The 15,016-nt window shown below is 44.8% G+C and overlaps 1 long non-coding RNA gene across 2 annotated transcripts in view; it reads left to right on the forward strand.

The window, feature by feature from the left end:
* The first annotated feature begins 13,809 nt into the window (after window positions 1–13,809).
* Window positions 13,810–15,016, forward strand: part of LOC133082542 (uncharacterized) — a 45,611-nt gene continuing 44,404 nt past the window's right edge. For both annotated transcript variants that reach the window (XR_009698964.1, XR_009698963.1), the window contains exon 1: window positions 13,810–13,864. This is a non-coding gene — a long non-coding RNA (uncharacterized LOC133082542). The remainder of the gene's footprint in view (window positions 13,865–15,016) is intronic.

Raw genomic sequence — 15,016 nt, forward strand, 5'->3', positions numbered from 1 at the left:
TAATTAATGTATTTATTTATTTATTTTTGGCTGTGTTGGGTCTTCGTTTCTGTGCGAGGGCTTTCTCTAGTTGTGGCAAGCGGGGGCCACTCTTCATCGTGGTGTGCGGGCCTCTCACTATCGTGGCCTCTCTTGTTGCGGAGCACAGGCTCCAGACGCGCAGGCTCAGTAGCTGTGGCTCACGGGCCCAGTTGCTCCGCGGCATGTGGGATCTTCCCAGACCAGGGCTCGAACCCGTGTCCCCTGCATTGGCAGGCAGATTCTCAACCACTGCGCCACCAGGGAAGCCCGAAAGACGTGTTTTTAAAGACACGTTTTGGTCATGTACAAGTAGTCATATACGGGGTTCTTGTCATCTGAGTAGGTAGGTGCTCTGAAAGGTAGGGCTTTCAGCAGCTTGTGAAGAGTGCCCAGCCAGAAGCATCCCCAGCCCTTTCAGTTCAAGCTTTAAAGCGATGTGCCTCCTACCTCATGCTGGCCTTACTGGCTCTCCAAGAGAGATCCAGGCATTTTAGAGACAGTGAGTGAGGGAAGCTCCTCTTTTTTCCTATTCCAAACTTTAAAAGTGAATTGAGCCAGGGCCCTCACGAAACTGAGATGGTCTCGACAGAGAGAAACTTACTGGTGGCTCTTTTTTCACTTTTCTCTTGTTTGATTTTTATGGGAACCTGAATTTATGAGGAACTTCTGTTTATAGAGGCTATAAGCCAGCATTTGTGTCCAGTGATGTTAGTAAAATGGGAAACAGCAGGAGGTTATAGGTGCCTGGGAAGAGATTTCATGAGCCATTGAATGAGTTTTGGATGCTTTATGATATTTTGAAGACACATGTCTTGGGAAAGGTGGCCTTTACACTTGAAGTTACTGTTTTAGGATGAACCATCCTCCCTCAGAGACAATGTTTTGTTGAAGAAAGTCTTGGAAAACATGTGAGATCCAATCATCCTCATAGAGTTTGTGAGTGTGACTAGGTTAAACTTAGTGCACTAAAGTCTCTGACATTGGGGATAGACCGCTACTTTGGCTCCTGTATTAGTCAGGATAGGCTAGACTCTGACGCAGTAACAAATAAACAACACAGGATTATTTGTTGCTCACGTAAATAAGGTTTGATGCAGACTGGTTGGCTCTCTTTAATCTTGTAGCAATGCCATCTGGCACACGTGACCTCCAAGGGCACCATGGCAGAGGAAAAGACAGCTGGAAGCCCGTATGCCTTAGTTGCCTCATCCCAGCCCTGACACACATCACTTCACTTATTTCAGTGGCAAGAACTAATCACTTCGCCCCAATCTAACTGCAAGGGGTACGTAGAAGCATACCTGGTGTATTTGGTGGCTGTTAACAGTCTCTGCTACATCCCCTGGGTACCAACTGACCCTTAACTTCCCACCCCACTCTCAGGGAATGTATGAGTGATGCTGATTTTCTAATTCTGTAACAGACCTGACTGTGAACACCAAACCAGCTCTCCAACCTGACAGACAGCACTTGTTTTATCTAAGGAAAGGGGACAGGACGGGCAGTGCTCACCTGTTTGACAGGTACAGTCCTTTTCCTTGCCCTCCCTCGTCGCTCACCATGAAGCACACATTCTCACTTCTGCTCTGTCCTGAGAGTCACACTCATATGAACATAAGAATTGCCCCCAGGTCAGGCACCTTTGTCACTCTAGTCCCAGGTTCTAGGTGTGACTGGAGCTGCGGGAGTGTTTGATGAGAAAGTGCAAGAGTTGTGTTTATGAAGTTCTCACAAGGTTGGGGCAGGCTGTCCGCGTCTCTAGTGGTCCAAATGCCCCAGGGTTGAGTCACCGTAAATTAATTTACGGCAAACCCTCTGACAAGATTGAGGGAGCAGAATTCCCCAAGTGTCCAGGAGTATCACTGAGATAGGGAACTCACTCCCCTCCCAAAGCCAAGTTCTCCACAGTTAAGGTGGTCCTTCTCCCAGGAGGAGGATGACCAGTGGAGCCATTTCCAGATTTCTCACTAGAAGTGAGGACCAAATTCCCAGAACGGACCTGAGAGTAAAAAAGTGGTTGCCTTCTCCTGTCCTGACTTAGCGTGTTTAGCTGAACCATAACCACTAGAGTATACTAGAGTGTGTGTGTGTGTGTGTGTGTGTGTGTGTGTAAAAATCGATCCTGTGGTACTTGGTGACTTTGGTTGCCCAGCCCTTGCAACAATTTTCTTCTGTTGTTGTTATTTTCCCTTGGAATCACAGGCGTGAGCAAACTAAGGAAATAATAATTTACTCTTACTGCCTTTAGTGTCTTCCGGAGGAAGGGGGTGGCTGGAATCAGTGTAGACCAATCCAAGGAGTGCACATCTGCCAGAATTGCAGCTCAGCTTCCTTGCCTCTGGCATGTGTATCTTTCTGCAGGGTAGGCCCTAGACCAGATGTAAGTAAGTTAGCCGCAGGGTGACTGCTTGGCTGGTTAGCTGGTTGGCTTAGAAGGGTGTGAAGGGGCAGCAACATAAGGAGGTAGGGGTTAGGCAAGGCTGTATCTGAAAGAGGGGCAGGATGATTAGTTTTTCCTTTCTCTCCTTTGGCTTCATTGCGATACTCTGTGTGGGTCTTGTTAGCTTGAATCTGGATGGGACTCACCCAAATAGACAGTTCTGAGATACAACTCACATCCCCTTACCTTCTAGAATCACTGCCAAACTCATTATGGTTAAAAGATTTCTAAGACTCAGGTACAGCATTCACTTTGGTTGGAGTTTGCCATTTAAATTTATTTCACACATATAAGCATTATGTCCTTTATGATGTGTTTTTAATTGTTTATCAGTTATTCCAGATTGAACCACTTTAAAAAATTTCTTTGTGTTTTCTTTATGGGAAAACATCGTTCGATGGTTGCTGTTTACATTCCCCCCTTTCTTTCCCAGAAACAAAATTTTAATTCTTCACTTTGACGTTTTCATGTCTTCCTCTTCCTATTTCATACTCCTGCTGTTGATTGACACTTTCCTCACTAAGTTTCCTCCTACTTCCCAACATCAAAACCTAAGCTTTTTTCTCTTTTCCATATCTTTAATTTGAGATGTTGTGTATGATTTCTAGTGAAACTGTTAAGTGATCGAAGATATTTAATTTTGAGCCAGTTAGAATCTCTCAGACTTCTGTGATCTTTCCAAGGACTTCAAAGTAATTCACCTTAAAAACTAAAATATGTCATTGTAGTACTTCATTTATCATCTCCAAATATCTGGGAACTAGGTAGGGGCAAGTTTTATCCCTTCTATCTTAAGAATGGTCAAATCAGGTTTCAGAGATGAACCTCATCTTCATCCTGCTGGTTGTTTGATGTCCAGGCCAAAGTAATCAAATGCTGACCTGTGGATTCTGCATTATTACCTCCATCCTGGGCTAAAAATGACACTGGGACAGGCTGAAGGAGACTGCTCTGCATCGTGTGGGTGTTAATGGTCTGGCAGAGGCAGGGCTCTGGGGTCATATGTCCCCAGAAGGCAGGGACCCCAGCATCTAGGCAATCCTCCTTTTATATCTTGTGCGTAGCTGAGCCTCTGGGGCCTGACCCAGCTCTCCCAGCAGGACCCTGTGGTAATCCTCGTCTACAGAGGATGTGGACACAGTGGGGTTTTAGCTGTCAATAATATTATAGACAGTAGAAAATTTCAGATGTTGCTTCTTAAAGTAACAAGTGATGGCTGAGGATGCGAGAGAGAATGGCCTTCTCTGCAGTTTATCAAATGAAGTATTGACTATGAAAATGGTTTCTAAATTGTAAAAACATGGAACACGTGATGGCTATTGGTACTACATTATAAATTGCATGTGTTGCTTTTCTCCCAGGATTTTAAAGAAAGACCTCAAAGATCTCAAGTATTACCATAGTTAAGAAACTTCAAAATTCACTTTATTTACCTTACTTCTGATTAGTGCATTTTTGTTTTGCTGGAAGGTAGAGCCCATGGCTTAGTTATTTTTTCTCCAGCTTCACTGAGGTGTAACTGGTATGTAAAAAACTGTAAATAATTAATATATATAATTTGGTGAGTTTGGACACATGAATGGACCTAGAAGACATTATGCTAAGTGAACTAAGTCAGTCACAGAAGGACAAGTACTGCATGATTCCTCTTATATGAGGCATCTAAAATAGTCAAAAGTAAGGATGGTGGTTGCCAGGGGTTGGGGGGATGGGGATATGGGGAGGGGGTTGGTGTTCAATAGGTATAAAGTTACAGATATATAGTGCAAGATGAGAAAGTTCCAGAGATCTGTGGTACAATGTAGTGCCTATAGTTAACAATAAGGTATCATGTGCTTAAAAATTGATTAGTGGATTTTTTTTTATGTCATTGGGTTTCTCTCTGGATCTGCCTAAGCAAGAGAATTCACCTTTTTATGTTTATTTTTATTTTTATTTTTCTGCTAAAATCTGTGTACGCACGTGTTTTATTTAGTTATTTATTTATTGGAGTATAGTTGCTTTACAATGCTGTGTAAGTTTCTGCTGTACAGAGAAGTGAATCAGCTGTATGTACATATATATCCCCTCTTTTTTGGATTTCCTTTCCATTTAGGTCACCACAGAGCATTAAGTGGAGTTGCCTGTGCTATACAGCAGGTTCTCATTAGTTATCTGTTTTATACATAATAGTGTATATATGTCAATCCCAATCTCCCAATTCATCCCACCCCACCCTCCCCACTTGGTGTCCGTACGTTTGTTCTTTACGTCTGTGTCTATATTTCTGCCTTGCAAACAGGTTCATCTGTACCATTTTTCTAGATTCCATGTACATACGTTAATATACGATATTTATTTTTCTCTTTCTGACTTACTTCACTCTGTATGACAGGCTCTAGGTCCATCCACGTCTCTACAAATGACCCAATTTTCCTCCTTTTTATGGCTGAGTAATAGTCCACTGTATATATGTGCCATGTCTTCTTTATCCATCCATCTGTTGATGGACATTTAGGTTGTTTCTGTGACCTGGCTATTGTAAATAGTGCTGCAATGAACATTGGGGTACATGACTCTTTTTGAATTATGGTTTTCTCAGGGTATATGCCCAGTAGTGGGATTGCTGGGTCGTATGGTAGTTCTATTTTTAGTTTTTTAAGGAGCCTCCATACTGCATACTGTTCTCCATAGTGGCTGTATCAGTTTACATTCCCACCAACAGTGCAAGAGGGTTCCCTTTTCTCCACACGCTCTCCAGCATTTATTGTTTGTAGACTTTTTGATGATGGCCATTCTGACCAGTGTGAGGTGATACTTCATTGTGGTTTGGATTTGCATTTCTCTAATGATTAGTGATGTTGAGCATTCTTTCATGTGTTTGTTGACAATCTATATATCTTCTTTGGAGAAATGTCTATTTAGATCTTCTGCCCATTTTTGGATTGGGTTGTTTTTTTTTTGATATTGAGCTGCATGAGCTATCTGTATATTTTGGAGATTAATCCCTTGTCAGTTGCTTCATTTGCAAATAGTTTCTCCGATTCTGAGGGTTGTCTTTTGGTCTTGTTTATGGTATCCTTTGCTCTGCAAAAGCTTTTAAGTTTCATTAGGTCCCATTTGTTTATTTTTGGTTTTATTTTCATTACTCTAGGAGGTGGGTCAAAAAAGATCTTGCTGTGATTTATGTCAAAGAGTGTTCTTCCTATGTTTTCCTCTAAGAGTTTTACAGTGTCCGGTCTTACATTTAGGTCTTTAATCCATTTTGAGTTTATTTTTGTGTATGGTGTTAGGGAGTGTTCTAATTTCATTCTTTTACATGTAGCTGTCCAGTTTTCCCAGCACCACTTATTGAAGAGACTGTCTTTTCTCCATTGTATATCCTCACCTCCTTTGTCATAGATTACTTGACCATAGGTGTGTGGGTTTACCTCTGGGCTTTCTATCGTGTTCCATTGATCTATATTTCTGTTTTTGTGCCAGTACCATACTGTCTTGATTACTGTAGCTTTGTAGTGTAGTCTAAAGTTCAGGAGCCTGATTCCTCCAGCTCCGTTTTCCTTTCTCAAGATTGCTCTGGCTATTCGGGGTCTTTTTTGTCTCCATACAAATTTTAAGATTTTTTTGTTCTAGTTCTGAGAATTCACCTTTTTAATTTCCTCAGTGCTTCACAGTTTTGGGGATAGTGCAGGGATGCTCCTCTGTTGGAGGTTAGAGCAGATTCCCCAAGCCCATGTTGCCCTTACTTTGTCAGCACTTCACTTTCTGAAAGAAGAATCTGGCATGGCCTCATGTTTATTCTTGGTTATTCTTCCCAATTTTCTGTCACTCAGAGCTGTCTGAGCCAGGGAGTTGGTGTGGGCACAGGGGATTTTGAGGCCTGGCCTGATCCCAGGCAGATATTCAGTAGCACAGCACTTAACCCCAGGCCAGGTTTCTGGCAACTTCTGTTCTCTGGAAATTTTCTCCAAACCTGGAAAGAAGAAATAGCCACAAACTCCCTCAAACACACAGAGATAGCACTAAAGCCACAAACTTTATTCCCCAAGGCACTTTATTTTCTAGTGTCTTGCTTGTAACATAGCTATAAAGAGTTTTGTAATCTGGTTCCTAGCTGTACAGATTAGAAGCAACAGGAAGAGATGTTGGAGTGGGGGATGGGGGGGAAGAAGCTCAGAGATACTGACAGAGGAAGTGCTGGCTGAAGGCCTGATATCCTGAAAAGAGACAGAAAAACAAAATAGCATAACGTAATAAAGCATGTTGATTCTGATTACTCTGAGTTAGCCGGAAAAACATCGAGTAAATTAAGAAATCTGGGAAGCGTGTAATATATACACGTATATTTCATGTCATCAAAGATACTGTTTAAATGTTTTGGTGTTTAAAGGATACGATTCCCTTATCTGTACAAATCCAGTTATTTCTAACTCTGCCATACCTCACCTAAGCTAGAATTATGGGGTATTTCCTGTGATGACAATATAATGCTTTTTTATAGTGAGGATTTGAAGCCCTGAGAGGAGCTGAAGCTAAGTCTTGTTTTTTGAGAGTGATTTAGGCGTTGAGTAAGAATGTGATTTGAATCCTGAATTCATTAATTCTCGGATTTGGTACCCAGTAGAGGCATCACATTTCAGACTTTATCTAAGGCTCCTTAACTACCTCTAGGCTTTTTCTGACATTTTTGCAATTGGCCTAGAAGCCACCTGTGATCATCCATGGAGGTCCGAGCTGTGTGGGAGTGCAGCTCAGGGCTTGGGGGTCCCAAACAGGAAGGGACTTCGGTCCTCAAAGAAGTCACTGCCAGCCTGTCGTCTGGGTTCACTGTGCTGATGAACCAGCCCAGCCTCTTCGTCACCACCTCTGAGTCAGAAGTCTGGGCAGGGCGAAGAGGCTGATGTGCAGATTCCACTCTGGCAACCTATCCCGTTCTCATGGCCATGAGCTTTCTGACTGGCTGCTGTGAACTGGCAGACCTTGGGTGGGAGGGATGCTGGTCGGGCCAGGGCTTTCTGCTGCCGTCACATGCATCTGCAATTACCTCCTTCCTTTTGCTGGTCGATTAATAGTCTGGCCACGCACCTCTGCCGGCAGGAAAGTCTGTTTTGTTCACTCCTCTCCCTGCCTGACCCCCCACCCCATGACACAGAGCGTGATTGACTTGGCTCAAAGCAAAGAAACAGTGAGGCTGCAGAGCCTGTAAAGCAGTCAGAAGCATGTCTCACTTAGCCCTTGCAATTGTGCTGCCTTGGCTGAGCCTCTTGCCTCCTTCCCCTGTGCTGGCCCTTAACGTGCTTCACCAAGGGATGGTTGCTGATTTGGAAATTTAACGCATCCACCTTCTTTGGGGATGATCCTTATGGCAGTAGAACTACTGAATAAGGCTGAATACCACTAAAATGTGGTAAAGCACTGGACTGGAAATCAGGAAAACTGGGTTCTGGTCCTGGATCAGCTGTGTGGTCCTAGACAAATCTCTCTCTCTTTTTTTTTTTTAACATCTTTATTGGAGTATAATTGCTTTACAATGGTGTGTTAGTTTCTGCTGTATAACAAAGTGAATCAATATATGTATATATATACCCCCATATCTCCTCCCTCTTGCATCTCTCTCCCCCAGCCCCCCATCCCAGCCCTCTAGGTGGTCACAAAGCACCAAGCTGATCTCCCTGTGCTATGCAGCTGCTTCCCACAAGCTATCTATTTTACATTTGGTAGTGCATATTATGTCCATGCCACTCTCTCACTTCATCCCAGGTTACCCTTCCCCCTCCCCGTGTCCTCAAGTCCATTCTCTATGTCTGCATCTTTATTCCTGTCCTGCCCCTAGGTTCTTCAGAACCTTTTCTTTTTTTTTCCTTAGATTCCATATATTTGTGTTAGCATACGGTATTTGTTTTTCCCTTTCTGACTTACTTCACTCTGTATGACAGTCTCTAGATCCATCCACGTCTCTACAAATGACTCCATTTTGTTTCTTTTTATGGCTGAGTAATATTCCATTGTATATCTGTGCCACAGCTTCTTTATCCGTTCATCTGTCGGTGGACACTTAGGTTGCTTCCATGCTAGACAGATCTCTTCTTCATCCGCCAGAGGGGGAGGGGCGACGGTTGCACTCGATGGTCTCTGTAAAGTCCAAGTGCTCATCCTTCCATTCTCGTTCCTGTTCATACAGCCAGAAATGTTTTGGTCCATTTTTGAGAGTGCCTTCTCTTTTCCTTGGTCTCCATATCTCCCTTCACCTGAGCCTCTTTTGTGGTGAAGAAGTTATGAATCTATTTCTTTCGAAAGCTGCCCAGGGAATTGGGCAAGATTGTATTAGAGATGCCTAAGTTCTGGGAGTTTTGATTTTGGAACTGACGTGGAATTCAGGATTAATAGAGGTATTGTAGTCCCATCTGGAATTTTATCTCAGAATCACAGGGAGATCAGCCCAGCTAACTGTGCTGCAGTAAGATTTGGAAGTAGACATCTCAGCCGCAGTTTACTCTCTTGCAAGTGACTTGAGCGGGTGCAGGAGGAATAAGCTGTGCCCTCACCTCTCATCCTTAGCACTGCCCAGAAAAGCAGGGAGGGAGGCTGGAGAGGGTGTGGCAGCAAACTTGGGCCCAGATACCTGACAAGTAGCCGACTTTATTAAATGCCCACTGTTTGGTGACTGAGCCAGGCATTGTGGAGTAGGGAGACTGAGAGCACAGCTTTCTACAAACAAACCCTGCCTGTTCTTGCTTTTGGGCCTCCATCAAGTTGTTTTCTCCAATTGGCAGGCCTTCCCTCTCTTCTTAGCTTATTGAAAATCCTCACCATACAGGAAGTTCCACCTCTTGCGTGAAGTTCAGCAAACTTTTACTGAGGCCCTTGCAGTTCCCCAGCCCTCTTTGGGGGGTACAAAGATGAATAAAGACTTAGTCCCTGTCCTCGGGCGGACCATGCTGTATAAATATATTGTCCTGCTTGGGTCACTGTTGCTTCATGTTTCTTCCTTTCTCCTCTTCAGCTAAAGCTTAAGCCATTTGAGAGCAAAGGCTGTGTTTCGGGGGGCTCACAACCACTTAAAGTTGGGTGATTCACTAGAAGGACTCATAAGATTCAACAGCGGGTTTTAGTCACAGCTAAGGTCTCTTACAGCAAAGGATACAGAGGAAGGCAGTGGGAAAAATATACGCATCGCTCAGGCACAGGCTTCCAAGTTCTTCCCTACCCAGGGCCACACAGGAGCAGCTCCCAGCAAACTACAGGGACACCTGTGACATGTCTGTGCCCAGGAAAGTCCACCAAGTCTCAGGGTCTGAGGTGTTTATGAAACAAAACTCAGGACTCCAGCATCGAAAGCAGGTACGTCATGACTCTTCTCGAACACTCCTGAGAGGTCCTCCTGAACTGGTACAAACATGCCCCATTTCTCTGGACAGATACGTAAAACAACAAGGTCAATCAGAGACATAAAAAAGCCTTCTGAGGGCCATAGTCCCCGGGGTAGGTCAAGGGTCAATTATGATGCCAGGCTCCCCTGGAGACACGCAAGGACTGATCGACAAGACCTTCTGTGTTAACTCCTTCTTCCAAGCTGTGTCTGGTACAGTTCATGTCCCCTCTCGGAGTGCTCAGTGTGGGGCAACACAAGACCTGGCCTCTCCTCTGAGCTCCATTCAGATACACGTCACTATCTACTCACCCCGTCCAGTCCCGTGCCAGATACTGGCACGTGAACCTGTCAGAATCTGAACTCAAACCGCCCTGCCCCCAACCACTCTTCCCCATCTCAGTAACTGTCAGCATCAGTTGCTCTATTGCTCAAGCCCCCAAATCTGGGCATCATCCTTGAGTCTCCTCTTCCTCTCACCTCCCACAGCCAATCTGTAATTCCTGTTGATTCTAACTCTGAGGCGTATCCCAAATGTGACCACCTCTCATTCTTTCGACCACCCTGCTCCAATCCACCATCGTCTTTCATCTGGATTACTCACCTTCTTAATGTTTCTGTTTGTCTCCCTTATGGTGTGTTCTCCCCTCACCACCCAGAGTGATCCTTCAAAATGTGTACCAGATGTTGTCACTCCCTGCCATTCACAGCCTCCAGTGGCTTCTCAATGTGCTTGGATTAAAATGCAAACATTTTACTCCCCTGCTCGCTCATCATGCTCCAGCTCCAGAGCCAGTGAGTCAGTCTGTTTCCTCCTGTGTGATATTCCTTCTTCCAGGACTGTTCTTCCCCTAAATCTTCAAATGCTTGGATCCTTCTCATCCTTAGCATCTTATTCCCACCGTCAGGCCCTCATGGAGACCCTCTCTGACCACCCTATTGAAGGTAGCCTTGCCCCTTGCCTCACCTGAAATCATGATTGTTTATATATTTGCTGTCACTCAACACTGGCTGGAATGTAAGCTTGTGAGAGAAGACGCTTTTCTATCTAGTCCACAGTTTATATCCCCAGCACCCAGCACTATGGCAAATTCAGAGTAGGCATTCAGAACTATTTGTTGGTACATGTAGCAGATAATTAGTAAATACTCAGTATGTGACTACTTAAAAGTGAAGAGCCGGTCTCTGCCCCTAAAAGTTTACGTTCTACTGGCAAGTTGGGTGAGAACCAGCAGAACATGCAGAAAACGTCTCTGTGCTTTCTGGTATCCAACGTAGGGCATGTCAGTCCTGCTGTCCTGGACAGCAGAAACCAGCAGATGCAGAGGGGCCCCATCCAGCAGCTCGAATCTCTCCAGCCCATTGCTCTCTTTGATGGGCTTCTAGGGGCCGTTGGAAGGGAGATACCAGCAGCCTGGAAATTCCAAATGGAAGGCAAGGATCATGGGGCATTGCTGTCTTCTGCAGGGTAGGGGCAGTGGTGTTTTTGCCAGAGCAGTGCTCCCAGTGTATTTGCACCATGCTTCTGGCTTCTTCAGAGCCTGGCTTTATGGGTCTCAAGAGATCCTGGAACTGTCTGATATTCTTCAATAAATTTCCTTTCTGCTTAAACTAGTCAGAGTGGATTCTGTAGTTTGCAACTAAGAACTCTGACCTATCTAACAGGTTGAGGGGGGAAAAAAAGATGGAAAATCAGAATCCTGACTTATAACTGACACTTAAGCTTGAGTGGAAAATGTTAAAATTATACTGACGTTGGGGGCATGACTTCGAAATTGAACTAACACGTGTAACTATATCCAAGTGATATGCTAAGTTTGAGGCAGAGTAATTTATTTACTCACATGCCTGGGGAAAATTGTGTATGTTTTTATGTGTATGTACAGGTCCATTAAAAAAAAAACAAGCATTTGCTTCTTTCAGTTATATGCTATTATAATCCAGCATAGCTTTTATTACAAGTATGTCAGTTACTAAGGGAAAGAGACTTAAAATATTTTAAGAAAGCAAAACTAAAGTATAGGGACTCCCCTGGTGGTGCAGTGGTTAAGAATCTGCCTGCCAATGCAGGGGACACGGGTTCGAGCCCTGGTCCAGGAAGATCCCACATGCCGCCGGAGCAACTAAGCCCGTGCGCCACAACTACTGAGCCTGCGCTCTAGAGCCCACGAGCCACAACTACTGAGCCCTCGTGCCACAGCTACTGCAGCTCGGGCGCCTAGAGCCTCTGCTCCGCAACAAGAGAAGCCACTGCAATGAGAAGCCCGTGCACCGCAGCGAAGAGTAGCCCCCGCCCGCTGCAACTAGAGAAAGCCCGCGCACAGCAAAGAAGACCCAACACAGCCAAAAATAAATTTAAAAAAACAAAAAAAACCTAAAGTATAGTGCTTAAGGTTGCAACTCTGGTGCAAACGAAAGAAAGAAAACTAAGAGAAAGCAAGGAAGGGATTACCATAAAAGTCATCATAGTGGTTGATTTTAGGATTGGGATGGGATGTGTGTCAGGCTTCTGAGGTGGCTGGCAAGGTTCTATTTCCTGACCTAGATGAGAACAGGAAGGTACTGACTTTATAATGCTCTATTAAGATCCGTAGTTTTCTATGTGTTAGATTTTACAACCAAAAGTGTTTCAAAATAAGTATATCAACTATTCAAATATAAATTATTTTAATGCATATGTCCCTCGTGTCCTTCATTTCAGGATCCCTGAAGACTTCATTATGGATTTTGTCTCTGGGAACACGTGAGTTCCTGTACGAGTTTAACAGAGAGTTAGCTTAAAATGTGTATCCTCCCTTATGGTCAAAGCCTTACAAGTGAAAACAAAGCACCGTTTCCCTTATCAAATTGGCAAAGATTTTTTTTTTTAATTTAATTTAATTTATTTATTTATTTTTGGCTTCATTGCTGCGTGCGGGCTTTCTCTAGTTGCGGCAAGGGGGGGTTACTCTTCATTGCAGTGCGCAGGCTTCTCATCGTGGTGGCTTCTCTTTGCTGCGAAGCACAGGCTCTAGGCGCATGGGCTTCAGTAGTTGCTGCGCGCGGGCTCAGTAGTTGTGGCTCACGGGCTCTAGAGCGCAGGCTCAGTAGTTGTAGTGCATGGGCTTAGTTGCTTCATGGCATGTGGGATCTTCCCCGACCAGGGGTCGAACCTGTGTCCCCTGCACTGGCAGGCGGATTCTTAACCACTGCGCCACCAGGGAAGCCCGGCAAAGACCCCCCCTTTTTTTTTTTTTTTAAAGTATAGAACTTTGTACAATTAACCCCTTATAGATACACACACACTGTTATTTATTTTTATTTTATTTTAAAATTATTTTTGGCTGTGTTGGGTCTTCGTTTCCGTGCAAGGGCTTTCTCCAGTTGCGGTGAGCTGGGGCCACTCTTCATCGCGGTGCGCGGGCCTCTCACTGTTGCGGCCTCTCCCGTTGCGGAGCACAGGCTCCAGACGCGCAGGCTCAGTAGTTGTGGCTCATGGGCCTAGCCGCTCCGCGGCATGTGGGATCTTCCCGGACCGGGGCACGAACCCGTGTCCCCTGCATTGGCAGGTGGATTCCTAACCACTGTGCCACCAGGGAAGCCCCAAAGACTTTTTAAAAATGTTATTACTCAGTGTTGGTGAAAGTATGAAGAGATAGGTACTTATATGCCCTGCTGGTAGACATGTAAGTGAGTACAACCTTTCTAGAAAGCCATTTTACAGTCTGGAACAAGGGCCTAAAAAATGTTCATATTCTTTTTCCCAGTAAACTCAATTCTAGGAGATTTATGTTAAGGAAATGATCAGAGATTATGTGCAAGAATGTTCCTTGCAGCAGTTTTGTAATACCGAAATCTTGGAGGCAACATAGATGTTTAACACTCAGGAAATAGTACCATCACAAGGTGAAATATTATGCAGCCATCATTATGGAGGGTTTTGAATACAGGCACGTAGAATGATGATGATGATGATGATGGTGATGGTGGCCAGTACTTATTGATCACTTACTATTTGCCAGGGACGACTACACCTCTTCACGGAAATTCTCGGATCCTTGAAACAACACTTTCAGGTGAGTGCTATGATTATTCTCATTTTGTAGATAAGAAAACTGAGGTTCAGAGAGCTTATGTAACTTGCCCAAAGTCACACTGTAAGTAAGCAATAGAGCCAGGGCTTGAATCCAGGCCTGACTACTCCAAATTTACATAAAGGCTGTTAACAGTAGTAATCTTTAGGTGATGGGATTATAGTGATTTTTAAAATTTTCTAGTTTCTATTTTCCTTTATGCTCTCAGTTTTATACAATAATCACTTATCAGTTTTATAATCAGAAAAAAAAAATAGCAGCTCCTCCCAAGTATTGCTGCCACCCAGGGATATACTGACTTCTGGCGGAAGTGTCCAGGAATGAGGGTAGGGCCGAGGGCCTTGGGGCGGGAAATACTGAAGCGTTTCCTTGGGCTCGGCCTCCCCTGCTCCATGGCTAGTCCAGGTTTTTCCTAAGAACACTGCCCCCTAATGGGACTGGACAAGCGGCCGCCTTGGCCTGGGTTCTTTGCTTCTGTACAAGTAGAGTCTTGCTGAGGAAAGGAATGGCCTATGAGCAGTGACAGAGGGCAGGAACTGCCTGGGTTTTGAATTTCCTCCTAAAATTGCCTACCTAAATTCCTGCGTTTCACACTGCTTGCCTCGTAGCTGTGTGCTAGGCAGCAAGAGTTCTGATTTGGCGCCTCTGGTATGCTTCTCTGCCACCTCTACCTTTAGACCAGGGGTCAGGCAGCCTCCTTCTGGCTCTGACTGGGCAGCAACCTTGTTGAGGGGGCCTCGTGTGGCCACCACTGGGTCATCACAGCTTGTCCTGTTTCCATACGTGAATCGGCGACTCCACCTCCCACCTGATCACAACCAGTCTTTTCCCCAAACTTGGGTCATTGAGGGGAGATGAGGCAAGAAAATGCAGCAGACTCAGTGTGACCCCCTGCTCTAGGCCTGGGAAAGCTTCCTCAGTGCTCTTGCCTTACCAAGAACAAATCAGTCCATGAAAGCAAGACACTCAGGGAGTTTGCCCCAGGTTAACTGAGAGACGTGGGAATGAAACCGAGCTCTCCTGCTTTCTGGGCCCCCTGTGCTGTCTATATTTAGCCACGCTGCCCCGGGCCTTGTCCACCTTGTCTGAAAGCCAAAGCAGGCAGGTTGTTCATAAACATTCCTGTGCCTGCCA

Source organism: Eubalaena glacialis, chromosome X, assembly GCF_028564815.1.
Source record: "Eubalaena glacialis isolate mEubGla1 chromosome X, mEubGla1.1.hap2.+ XY, whole genome shotgun sequence".
Taxonomy (NCBI): domain Eukaryota; kingdom Metazoa; phylum Chordata; class Mammalia; order Artiodactyla; family Balaenidae; genus Eubalaena; species Eubalaena glacialis.